The sequence below is a fragment of the Gnatocerus cornutus genome, unplaced genomic scaffold, assembly GCF_029298725.1.
Source record: "Gnatocerus cornutus isolate USDA-ARS CGAHR unplaced genomic scaffold, icGnaCorn1.1 ctg00000430.1, whole genome shotgun sequence".
In the NCBI taxonomy this organism is placed as follows: domain Eukaryota; kingdom Metazoa; phylum Arthropoda; class Insecta; order Coleoptera; family Tenebrionidae; genus Gnatocerus; species Gnatocerus cornutus.
The window spans coordinates 10,001-21,796 of NW_028275745.1; the positions used below are offsets into that span (position 1 = coordinate 10,001).

Consider the following 11,796-nt stretch of genomic DNA (forward strand, 5'->3'; position numbering starts at 1 on the left):
TAGGTCAAATTATGCTTAAAATTCAAGAAAAATACGTAAATTAACCCAGAATCTTGTAATTTTTGACATTTATGGAGTTCCAGACCTGTCATATAGATGGCGCCATTTTTGAGTTAAAATAGGCGCCAAAATTCAAAAACAATATGTAAAATAAAGGAAAAAACAGTAATTTTTGACATTTCTGAAGTTCCAGACCTGACACATAGATGGCGCCATTTTAGGGTCAGGTCAGGTCAAATTATGCTTAAAATTCAAGAAAAATACGTAAATTAACCCAGAATCTTGTAATTTTTGACATTTCTGAAGTTCCAGACCTGTCATATAGATGGCGCCATTTTTGAGTCAAAATAGGCGCCAAAATTCAAAAACAATATGTAAAATAAAGGAAAAAACAGTAATTTTTGACATTTCTGAAGTTCCAGACCTGACACATAGATGGCGCCACTTTAGGGTCAAAATGGGCGCCAAATTTCAAAAAAATATGTAAATAAAGTAAAAACCAGTAATTTTTGACATTTCTGAAGTTCCAGACCTGACACATAGATGACGCCATTTTAGGGTCAGGTCAGGTCAAATTATGCTTAAAATTCAAGAAAAATACGTAAATTAACCCAGAATCTTGTAATTTTTGACATTTCTGAAGTTCCAGACCTGTCATATAGATGGCGCCATTTTTGAGTTAAAATAGGCGCCAAAATTCAAAAACAATATGTAAAATAAAGGAAAAAACAGTAATTTTTGACATTTCTGAAGTTCCAAACCTGACACATAGATGACGCCATTTTAGGGTCAGGTCAGGTCAAATTATGCTTAAAATTCAAGAAAAATACGTAAATTAACCCAGAATCTTGTAATTTTTGACATTTCTGAAGTTCCAGACCTGTCATATAGATGGCGCCATTTTTGAGTTAAAATAGGTGCCAAAATTCAAAAACAATATGTAAAATAAAGGAAAAAACAGTAATTTTTGACATTTCTGAAGTTCCAAACCTGACACATAGATGACGCCATTTTAGGGTCAGGTCAGGTCAAATTATGCTTAAAATTCAAGAAAAATACGTAAATTAACCCAGAATCTTGTAATTTTTGACATTTATGAAGTTCCAGACCTGACACATAGATGGCGCCATTTTAGGGTCAGTTAGGTCAAATTATGCTTAAAATTCAAGAAAAATACGTAAATTAACCCAGAATCTTGTAATTTTTGACATTTCTGAAGTTCCAGACCTGACACATAGATGACGCCATTTTAGGGTCAGGTCAGGTCAAATTATGCTTAAAATTCAAGAAAAATACGTAAATTAACCCAGAATCTTGTAATTTTTGACATTTCTGAAGTTCCAGACCTGTCATATAGATGGCGCCATTTTTGAGTTAAAATAGGCGCCAAAATTCAAAAACAATATGTAAAATAAAGGAAAAAACAGTAATTTTTGACATTTCTGAAGTTCCAGACCTGACACATAGATGACGCCATTTTAGGGTCAGGTCAGGTCAAATTATGCTTAAAATTCAAGAAAAATACGTAAATTAACCCAGAATCTTGTAATTTTTGACATTTCTGAAGTTCCAGACCTGTCATATAGATGGCGCCATTTTTGAGTTAAAATAGGCGCCAAAATTCAAAAACAATATGTAAAATAAAGGAAAAAACAGTAATTTTTGACATTTCTGAAGTTCCAGACCTGACACATAGATGGCGCCATTTTAGGGTCAGGTCAGGTCAAATTATAGCTTAAAATTCAAGAAAAATACGTAAATTAACCCAGAATCTTGTAATTTTTGACATTTATGAAGTTCCAGACCTGTCATATAGATGACGCCATTTTAGGGGTCAGGTCAGGTCAAATTATGCTTAAAATTCAAGAAAAATACGTAAATTAACCCAGAATCTTGTAATTTTTGACATTTCTGAAGTTCCAGGACCTGACACATAGATGGCGCCATTTTAGGGGTCAGTTAGGTCAAATTATGCTTAAAATTCAAGAAATATACGTAAATTAACCCACAATCTTGTAATTTTTGACATTTCTGAAGTTCCAGACCTGACACATAGATGGCGCCATTTTAGGGTCAGTTAGGTCAAATTATGCTTAAAATTCAAGAAAAATACGTAAATTAACCAGAATCTTGTAATTTTTGACATTTATGGAGTTCCAGACCTGTCATATAGATGGCGCCATTTTTGAGTTAAAATAGGCGCCAAAATTCAAAAACAATATGTAAAATAAAGGAAAAAACAGTAATTTTTGACATTTCTGAAGTTCCAGACCTGTCATATAGATGACGCCCATTTTAGGGTCAGGTCAGGTCAAATTATGCTTAAAATTCAAGAAAAATACGTAAATTAACCCAGAATCTTGTAATTTTTGACATTTCTGAAGTTCCAGACCTGTCATATAGATGGCGCCATTTTTGAGTTAAAATAGGCGCCAAAATTCAAAAACAATATGTAAAATAAAGGAAAAAACAGTAATTTTTGACATTTCTGAAGTTCCAGACCTGACACATAGATGGCGCCATTTTAGGGTCAGGTCAGGTCAAATTATGCTTAAAATTCAAGAAAAATACGTAAATTAACCCAGAATCTTGTAATTTTTGACATTTATGAAGTTCCAGACCTGTCATATAGATGACGCCATTTTAGGGTCAGGTCAGGTCAAATTATGCTTAAAATTCAAGAAAAATACGTAAATTAACCCAGAATCTTGTAATTTTTGACATTTCTGAAGTTCCAGACCTGACACATAGATGGCGCCCATTTTAGGGTCAGTTAGGTCAAATTATGCTTAAAATTCAAGAAATATACGTAAATTAACCACAATCTTGTAATTTTTGACATTTCTGAAGTTCCAGACCTGACACATAGATGGCGCCATTTTAGGGTCAGGTCAGGTCAAATTATGCTTAAAATTCAAGAAAAATACGTAAATTAACCCAGAATCTTGTAATTTTTGACATTTCTGAAGTTCCAGACCTGTCATATAGATGGCGCCACTAAATTATGTTTTCGACTAACAGGTGGCGATACCAACATTAATAGTTACAGAAAGCTGTAATTTTTTTGACTTTCAAGTTTAGGTAACTGTTCTACAGATGGCGCCAGCATTGCTACAAATACAGGAACCTGTAGTTGTTTTTTGACATTTGACATCTTGACCTAATCTATAGGTCTAAAGATCAGCAATAGAATGGACTTCAAAGTTGATAATAAAGCTTTATTTTTATTATATATCGTAAATGGATTGTGTTTAAGCATAACGTTTGAATGGTTATGCAACCGCGGAAACTAATTGTTGCCGAACTTTCGTCTTTCCTTTGCATTCTTGAATAACGGAAATATAGATGGATTATTTTTGTGCATGAATTTTAAATTGTTATGCAACCATGAAAACACTAATTATTTTCTTTTTTCGGAGTTTTTCAGATTATTGAAAGTCTGACACAAAACCTGTCGTAACTGCGGCGTTCTCGCCAAACGCTACAGCTTGAAAAATCTAAAATTCGCATAGTCTAAATGTCCGAGAAAAATCGAAATTAAATGAAAACGAACAAAAGTTCGGACCGAACTAACATTAATCGAAAGTGGATGTCATAATTTTAAGTCCCTAACTAAACGGGATCTAAAACCCTTTCGAAACTGTGGCGTTCGAATTTTGATGAAAATTATTCCAAGTCCAAAGTCGGAACTGAAGCGTTCACATTGAACGCTACAGTTTCGAGAATCTATTCGGAACTGAAGCGGTTCATATTGAACGCTACAGTTTCGAGAATCTATTCGGAACTGAAGCGTTCACATTGAACGCTACAGTTTCGAGAATCTATTCGAACTGAAGCGTTCACATTGAACGCTACAGTTCGAGAATCTATTCGGAACTGAGGCGTTCACTTTGAACGTTACAGTTTCGAAAGGACAAAATTAACAAAGACCAAAAGTCCGAGAAAAATTGAAATTAAATGGAAATGAACAAAAGTTCGGACCGAACTAACATTAATCGAAAGTGGATGTCATAATTTTAAGTCCCTAACTAACGGGATCTAAAACCCTTTCGAAACTGTGGCGTTCGAATTTTGATGAAAATTATTCTAAGTCCAAAGTCGGAACTGAAGCGTTCACATTGAACGCTACAGTTTCGAAAATCTATTCGGAACTGAAGCGTTCACACTGGCGATTGCTTATGCAACCATGAAAGCAGAAATATGAAACGCTACAGTTTCGAAAACTCATTCGGAACTGAAGCGTTCACACTGGCGATTGTTTATGCAACCATGAAAGCACAAAAATGAAACGCCACAGTTGCGAAAACTCATTCGGAACTGATGCGTTTACACCGAACGCTACAGTTTTGAAACCTCGTTCGGAACTGATGCGTTCAAAAATGTCGAAATTTTTACAAGTCCAGTTTCGGAACTGTAGCGACTGCATGGACTTAGCGCGAAAAGGACACATTCAGTGGGAACTGTAGCGGTAGGGACCCGTAAAAAAAATAATAAAATATTTTATTTTTTGCTTTTTACCTTCCGTATACACATTTTTTTTTTTTTTTTTTTTTTTTTTTTTTTTTTTTTTTTTTAAGTCCAAATTGGGAACTGTAGCGGTCAACAGAAAAAAAAACTTTTTCCATCAACCACATACAATTCCCATTTTTAATATAATATTATTATTTATATTAATATTATAATTATTCATAATATATTACTGAACATTTGCTTCTCCTCAGTTTCGTTCTTTGGTTTCCAATATCATTCACTTGATCATATTTAATTCAAGCTTGTTATCGGAGGAGAAACAAGTCTTTCACAATTTTCACCAGTTCTGCTTACCATGTGACGGATCTTTTGTTTTTCAACGGGCGGAACAATAATCGAGATTTTTACTGCTTGGTGTTTCGGGCTTTGTGTTTTATTTTATAGATCCGTCACATTATTCAAGTAAATTATTCAATTCAATTTGTCGTCTGCATTAGAGTCAAGATTATTAATTTCATCTCATTTGCAGACGACTTTGGATAAGAGCACTGGGTGGTCACGTTTTTTAACTAGCGGTGAATTAGCTAATTCGTTCGCAAAATGCACGTTACAGGCGGACTAATTCACATTTCGCTATTCATCGAGAAATTTTTATTCACAGCGGTATATTGTCTTTCTAGAGATTTACCACTTTTTATTTCATCGATGTATTTTTATTTTTAATTTAGCATAATATCATTAAACGGGGTCGCGATGTACGAGAGGTAACAGATCGTACGGACGCGCACATTTGATTTCATGTCAATCCATTCATCGTGCGTACTTGTCCGTCATCGCTGCCACTTACCATCAGTACTCCCTATATATGCCGCCGCGGCAGCGATCAGCTCTGAATCGCTCGATGCGTGAAACGATCGAAATCCCATAGTGCGCCGGCCGCTCGCTATGGGCGAGGGGTAGAGTAAAACGGTCTGATCGCTCGGTGCAAAAGTCCGTTTGGGTACTTAGAGACGGAATTTTAAAATTCTGATTTCGCAGATCAATTTCAAGGATTATTAGGACTCGAATGCTGTCGACCATGTTTTGTAAAAAAAGTTTTTTACGTTTTTACGGCAATTTGACTGAACGCTACAGTTTCGAAAAAAAGTCGGAACTGTGGCGTTCGATCGAAATTTTTCCAAGTCCGAAGTCGAAACTGTAGCGTTCGAACAAAATTTTTCTAAGTCCGAAGTCGAAACTGTAGCGGTCGACCAAAATTTTTCTAAGTCCGATTCGAAACTGTAGCGTTCGAACAAAATTTTTCTAAGTCCGAAGTCGAAACTGTAGCGTTCGGCGCTCATTCGTCTAAGTCCGAACTCGGAAGTGTAGCGGTTGACAAATTTACATTGACCAAAAGTCCGAGAAAAATCGAAATTAAATCCAAACGAACAAATGTTTGGGTCGAACTAGCATCGATAGAAGGTAGATTTTATAATTTCAAGCTCCTAATTAAACGGGATCTAAAACCCTCTGGAAACTGAGGCGTTCGAAATTTTGATGAAAATTTTTCTAAGTCCGAAATAGGAACTGTGGCGGTCGAGCGAAATTTTTCTAAGTCCGTAGTCGAAACTGAGGTGTTCGAATTTTTGATAAAAATTTTTCTAAGTCTCATGTTGGAACTGTGGCGGTCGAGCGAAATTTTTCCAAGTCCGAAGTCGAAACTGTAGCGTTCGAACGAAATTTTTCTAAGTCCGAAGTCGAAACTGTAGCGTTCGGCGCTCATTCGTCTAAGTCCGAAGTCGGAAGTGTAGCGGTTGACAAATTTACATTGACCAAAAGTACGAGAAAAATCGAAATTAAATGCAAACGAACAAATGTTTGGGTCGAACTAACATCGATAGAAGGTAGATTTTATAATTTCAAGCTTCTAATTAAACGGGATCTAAAACCCTCTGGAAACTGAGGCGTTCAAAATTTTCATCAAAATTTTTCTAAGACCGAAGTAGGAACTGTGGCGGTTGACCGAAATTTTTCTAAGTCCGTAGTCGAAACTGAGGTGATCGAATTTTTGATGAAAATTTTTCTAAGTCTCATGTTGGAACTGTGGCGGTCGAGCGAAATTTTTCTAAGTCCGAAGTCGAAACTGTAGCGTTCGAACGAAATTTTTCTAAGTCCGAAGTCGAAACTGTAGCGGTCGACCAAAATTTTTCTAAGTCCGATTCGAAACTGAGGCGTTCGACCGAAATTTTTCTAAGTCCAATTCGAAACTGTGGCGGTCGAGCGAAATTTTTCTAAGTCCGAAGTCGAAACTGTAGCGTTCGGCGCTCATTCGTCTAAGTCCGAAGTCGGAAGTGTAGCGGTTGATAAATTTACATTGACCAAAAGTCCGAGAAAAATCGAAATTAAATGCAAACGAACAAAAGTTACGGTCGAACTAACACCAAACAAGGGTGGCTGTGATAATTTCAAACCCCTAACTAAACGGGATCTAAAACCCTCTGGAAACTGAGGCGTTCGAAATTTTGATGAAAATTATTCTAAGTCCGAAGTCGGAACTGAGGTGTTCGGTCGAAATGCCGTAAAAACGTAAAAAATATTTTTTTCAAAACACCGTTAACGGCATTCGAGTCCTAATGACCCTTGAAATTGATCTGCGAAATCAGAATTTTAAAATTCCGTCTCTAAGTACCCAAACGGACTTTTGCACCGAGCGATCAGACCGATTTACCCGACCCCTCGCCCATAGCGAGCGGCCGGCGCGCTATGGGATTTCGACCGTTTCGCGCATCGAGTGATTCAGAGCTGAACGCTGCCGCGCTGGCATATATAGGGATAGTAGTGGTGGTATGTAGCAGCGGACAAAAGCGTACGATCGAAATGTGATTTTATGTGCGTCCGATTATCTTGTTACCTCTCGTACACCGCGACTTACCCGTAGTTGGGACGATGGCCGGAATGTGTACCCTGTGGACCCACCATCGTTTGAGGGATGACAAATCTTGCCATTGACCATGCACAGCGAGATTGCGGATGCGGCGAGCGTTTCTATGTTAGCGGTCCAAATGCAATCAAAGATTTTATGTGTTCGTGTCAGAACGACCAAAAATTAACAAATGCGTCAACTCACTAAAGTCCGAGCGAGAATTTTGAAATAAATAAAATTTCATAAACTCGTAACGTGTGAATATTTCTAAAGAGAAATCTCACAATAAACCGTCGCTTTCAATCTAGCGAAGAGTATGGAGAATGTTTGAACTTTTGCTTGTCGACGACGATATTTTTTCTTTACGATAAAATTTCAAGTCGATGTGCCCAAAAATCTCTAAATTTTGAACTGGGAAATTATTTCTTCGTCCGATGAATCGCATTGATCTCTGTTTTTGACGAAAAAAAGACGGATAAAATGCAGCATTCAATCAAGGATATAAAATAAAAGAAAAATTTTCCGTAAAAAACTATATTACAATGGAGGATTATGTTTCTACTTTTCGTCCGATGAGTCGCAACAAAAATAAGTAATCCATCCGTCGTTGTTCGTTTAGTCGATCTGAATGCACTGTAAAAATTTATTAAAGTAAAATGTTACGTTGCATTTCATGAATTTTGACAAACGTGTACCGAAATGTGTACAAATTATTTATTTCGACGACGACGACAACTTAGAACGGATGAATAAAATTAATTGTTGCAAGATTCAAACAAGGATGAAAAAGTCATAGAAAATTATTCCGTAACCATGATATTGGATTATTTTTTCTTCACTCTCTCCTCCGATGAGTCGCAACAAATAAAAATCCATAAATCAATTCATCCGTCGTTGTTCGTTTAGTCGATCTGAATGCACTGTAAAAATTTATTAAAGTAAAAATGTTACGTTGCATTTCATGAATTTTGACAAACGTGTACCCCGAAGTGTGTACAAATTATTTATTTCGACGACGACGACAACTTAGAACGGATGAATAAGAATAAAATTGTTGCAGGAGATTCAATCAAGGATGATGTGAGAAAAATGTCGAAAAATTTTCCATCCAGAAAGATCGCGTGGCGTTACGTCTCTTCTTACGAGGTTTTCGTTTCGCAGACACGCACACTTTCTTCAAAACAATAATAGGAAAGTGTTCAGTTTTTTATAAGAGCAGCAGGTGTCTTTCCGAAATTCTACGATTATTGTAGCTTATATGACTAGAAGGAAAGAAAGACTAAAACTCTCTTATTTTAAAACAAGAACGCAGTTCCCTGGTTGATCCTGCCAGTAGTCATATGCTTGTCTCAAAGATTAAGCCATGCATGTCTCAGTACAAGCCAAATTAAGGTGAAACCGCGAAAGGCTCATTAAATCAGTTATGGTTCCTTAGATCGTACCCACATTTACTTGGATAACTGTGGTAATTCTAGAGCTAATACATGCAAACAGAGCTCCAACCGGAAACGGAAGGAGCGCTTTTATTAGATCAAAACCAATCGGTGGCGGTCTCCGTCATCGTACAACTTGGTGACTCTGAATAACTTTACGCTGATCGCACGGTCTCGCACCGGCGACGCATCTTTCAAATGTCTGCCTTATCAACTGTCGATGGTAGGTTCTGCGCCTACCATGGTTGTAACGGGTAACGGGGAATCAGGGTTCGATTCCGGAGAGGGAGCCTGAGAAACGGCTACCACATCCAAGGAAGGCAGCAGGCGCGCAAATTACCCACTCCCGGCACGGGGAGGTAGTGACGAAAAATAACGATACGGGACTCATCCGAGGCCCCGTAATCGGAATGAGTACACTCTAAACCCTTTAACGAGGATCAATTGGAGGGCAAGTCTGGTGCCAGCAGCCGCGGTAATTCCAGCTCCAATAGCGTATATTAAAGTTGTTGCGGTTAAAAAGCTCGTAGTCGAATCTGTGTCCCGCGCCGCCGGTTCATCGTTCAGCGGTGTCAACTGGCGTGCCGCGGACGTCCTGCCGGTGGGCTTAGCTCGAGAGGGCGGCCCAACTCAATCCCGCCGCGGTGCTCTTCATTGAGTGTCGAGGTGGGCCGGCACGTTTACTTTGAACAAATTAGAGTGCTTAAAGCAGGCTAAAACTTCGCCTGAATACTGTGTGCATGGAATAATGGAATAGGACCTCGGTTCTATTTTGTTGGTTTTCGGAACCCCGAGGTAATGATTAATAGGAACGGATGGGGGCATTCGTATTGCGACGTTAGAGGTGGAAATTCTTGGATCGTCGCAAGACGGACAGAAGCGAAAGCATTTGCCAAAAACGCTTTCATTGATCAAGAACGAAAGTTAGAGGTTCGAAGGCGATCAGATACGCCCTAGTTCTAACCATAAACGATGCCAGCTAGCGATCCGCCGACGTTCTTCCGATGACTCGGCGGGCAGCTTCCGGGAAACCAAAGCTTTTGGGTTCCGGGGGAAGTATGGTTGCAAAGCTGAAACTTAAAGGAATTGACGGAAGGGCACCACCAGGAGTGGAGCCTGCGGCTTAATTTGACTCAACACGGGAAACCTCACCAGGCCCGGACACCGGAAGGATTGACAGATTGAAGAGCTCTTTCTTGATTCGGTGGGTGGTGGTGCATGGCCGTTCTTAGTTGGTGGAGCGATTTGTCTGGTTAATTCCGATAACGAACGAGACTCTAGCCTGCTAAATAGGCGTATTTCGACATCCCAAAGGCCCGTCGATCCTGGTTCGCCCGGTGGTCGTGCGCGGTTTTTACTGTCGGCGTACAAACAATTCTTCTTAGAGGGACAGGCGGCTTCTAGCCGCACGAGATTGAGCAATAACAGGTCTGTGATGCCCTTAGATGTTCTGGGCCGCACGCGCGCTACACTGAAGGAATCAGCGTGTCCTCCCTGACCGAGCGGTCCGGGTAACCCGCTGAACCTCCTTCGTGCTAGGGATTGGGGCTTGCAATTGTTCCCCCATGAACGAGGAATTCCCAGTAAGCGTGAGTCATAAGCTCGCGTTGATTACGTCCCTGCCCTTTGTACACACCGCCCGTCGCTACTACCGATTGAATGATTTAGTGAGGTCTTCGGACCGGTACGCGATGGCGTTTCGACGTCGTCGATGTCGCTGGGAAGATGACCAAACTTGATCATTTAGAGGAAGTAAAAGTCGTAACAAGGTTTCCGTAGGTGAACCTGCGGAAGGATCATTAACGTGTCCTCGTACACACGAATTTTGACATATGTATAATTTATTATTATGCATTTTCATTTGATCGTGTCGATGTACACTTATGTTTTTACAACACCGTCGTCGATGACATGGAGTCGACGGCACGATCTTTTGTCGTGCCGTTGCTTGTTTCTTTTTGAAACACCGTGTGTACGACGTTTTGAACTACGAATCGTACATATTCGGAAAAACAATAGCGTTACGCTGGCCCGCAGCGCCGGTCCTTGCGATCGAGTTTTTCACCTTTTTTGAACGAGAAAAACCGAATTCGCTCGGGCATACGGCTGTTTCTTCGGGTACCTAGATTTTTTGATTTTTTTTTGTACTATCTCTCGATCTTTTCCAATGATGGAAAGAAGGAGGACGCTTTCGGTTTTTCGACCGGATCGCGGAAGTTGTGAACTCCACCGCGAAAGTCGAAAGACGTTAGAAGTCCTCTTTTTTCGGACACACGGAGAGGATGTAGCAGAGTAGTCGAGAAAGAAGAAAATCGCAGGTGTCGAATTAGGTTACGACACCGTGGGTTTTAAATGATTTACGCCCGGCTACGGGACCGGCGAGAAACGCTCCCGATTCTACGATTCGCGTGAATGATGTTCGTCGTTAGACGCTTCAAAGAGTTTTTTGAAAGCGCCGTTAAACGAGCGATCGCACACACATCACACCTTGCTTTTTTAATGTTTTTGGTAGATGTGGTAAAGTGATTTCGTTAGAAACGGTAAAATTCTCTTTACGGAGCGTACGACTGCACCATTTCAAAATTATATACACCGTCAATCGTCATTAAGTCACGATATAGAACGGTAAACTTGAGGATTTTATGTTAGACGCTCAGTCCTGGCACGTCTATAAATTTTTTCGTCAAAATTCACGATCTGTCTTCGGTTTGGCGACGAAAAAATATAGAAAGAAAATTGAAACACGAACACAAAGACCGCCCGCGAAAATCTCTTTTCGCTTACGGCGGATACTAATTCGCTTTTTCATAACGAGTACGATGATGTAATGATGTGTTCATTCCGATCGATCAAAAAACCGTCTCTTCGTCACACTTTTTAAAGTGCTTGACACACACACACGCACACTAAATGAAAGACACAATAAAGGAAAACTACCGAAAATGTAGTTTATGAGAGAAAGCAGCATTATTTATTAAAATTATTGCTGAA

At 39.3% G+C, this 11,796-nt stretch overlaps 1 non-coding gene across 1 annotated transcript; it reads left to right on the top strand.

Moving 5' to 3' along the window:
* Positions 1 to 8,685: 8,685 nt before the first annotated feature.
* LOC148165271 (small subunit ribosomal RNA) lies at positions 8,686 to 10,607 on the top strand. Its single transcript, XR_015771621.1, has one exon. It is a non-coding gene; the product is annotated as a small subunit ribosomal RNA (ribosomal RNA).
* Positions 10,608 to 11,796: the final 1,189 nt, after the last annotated feature.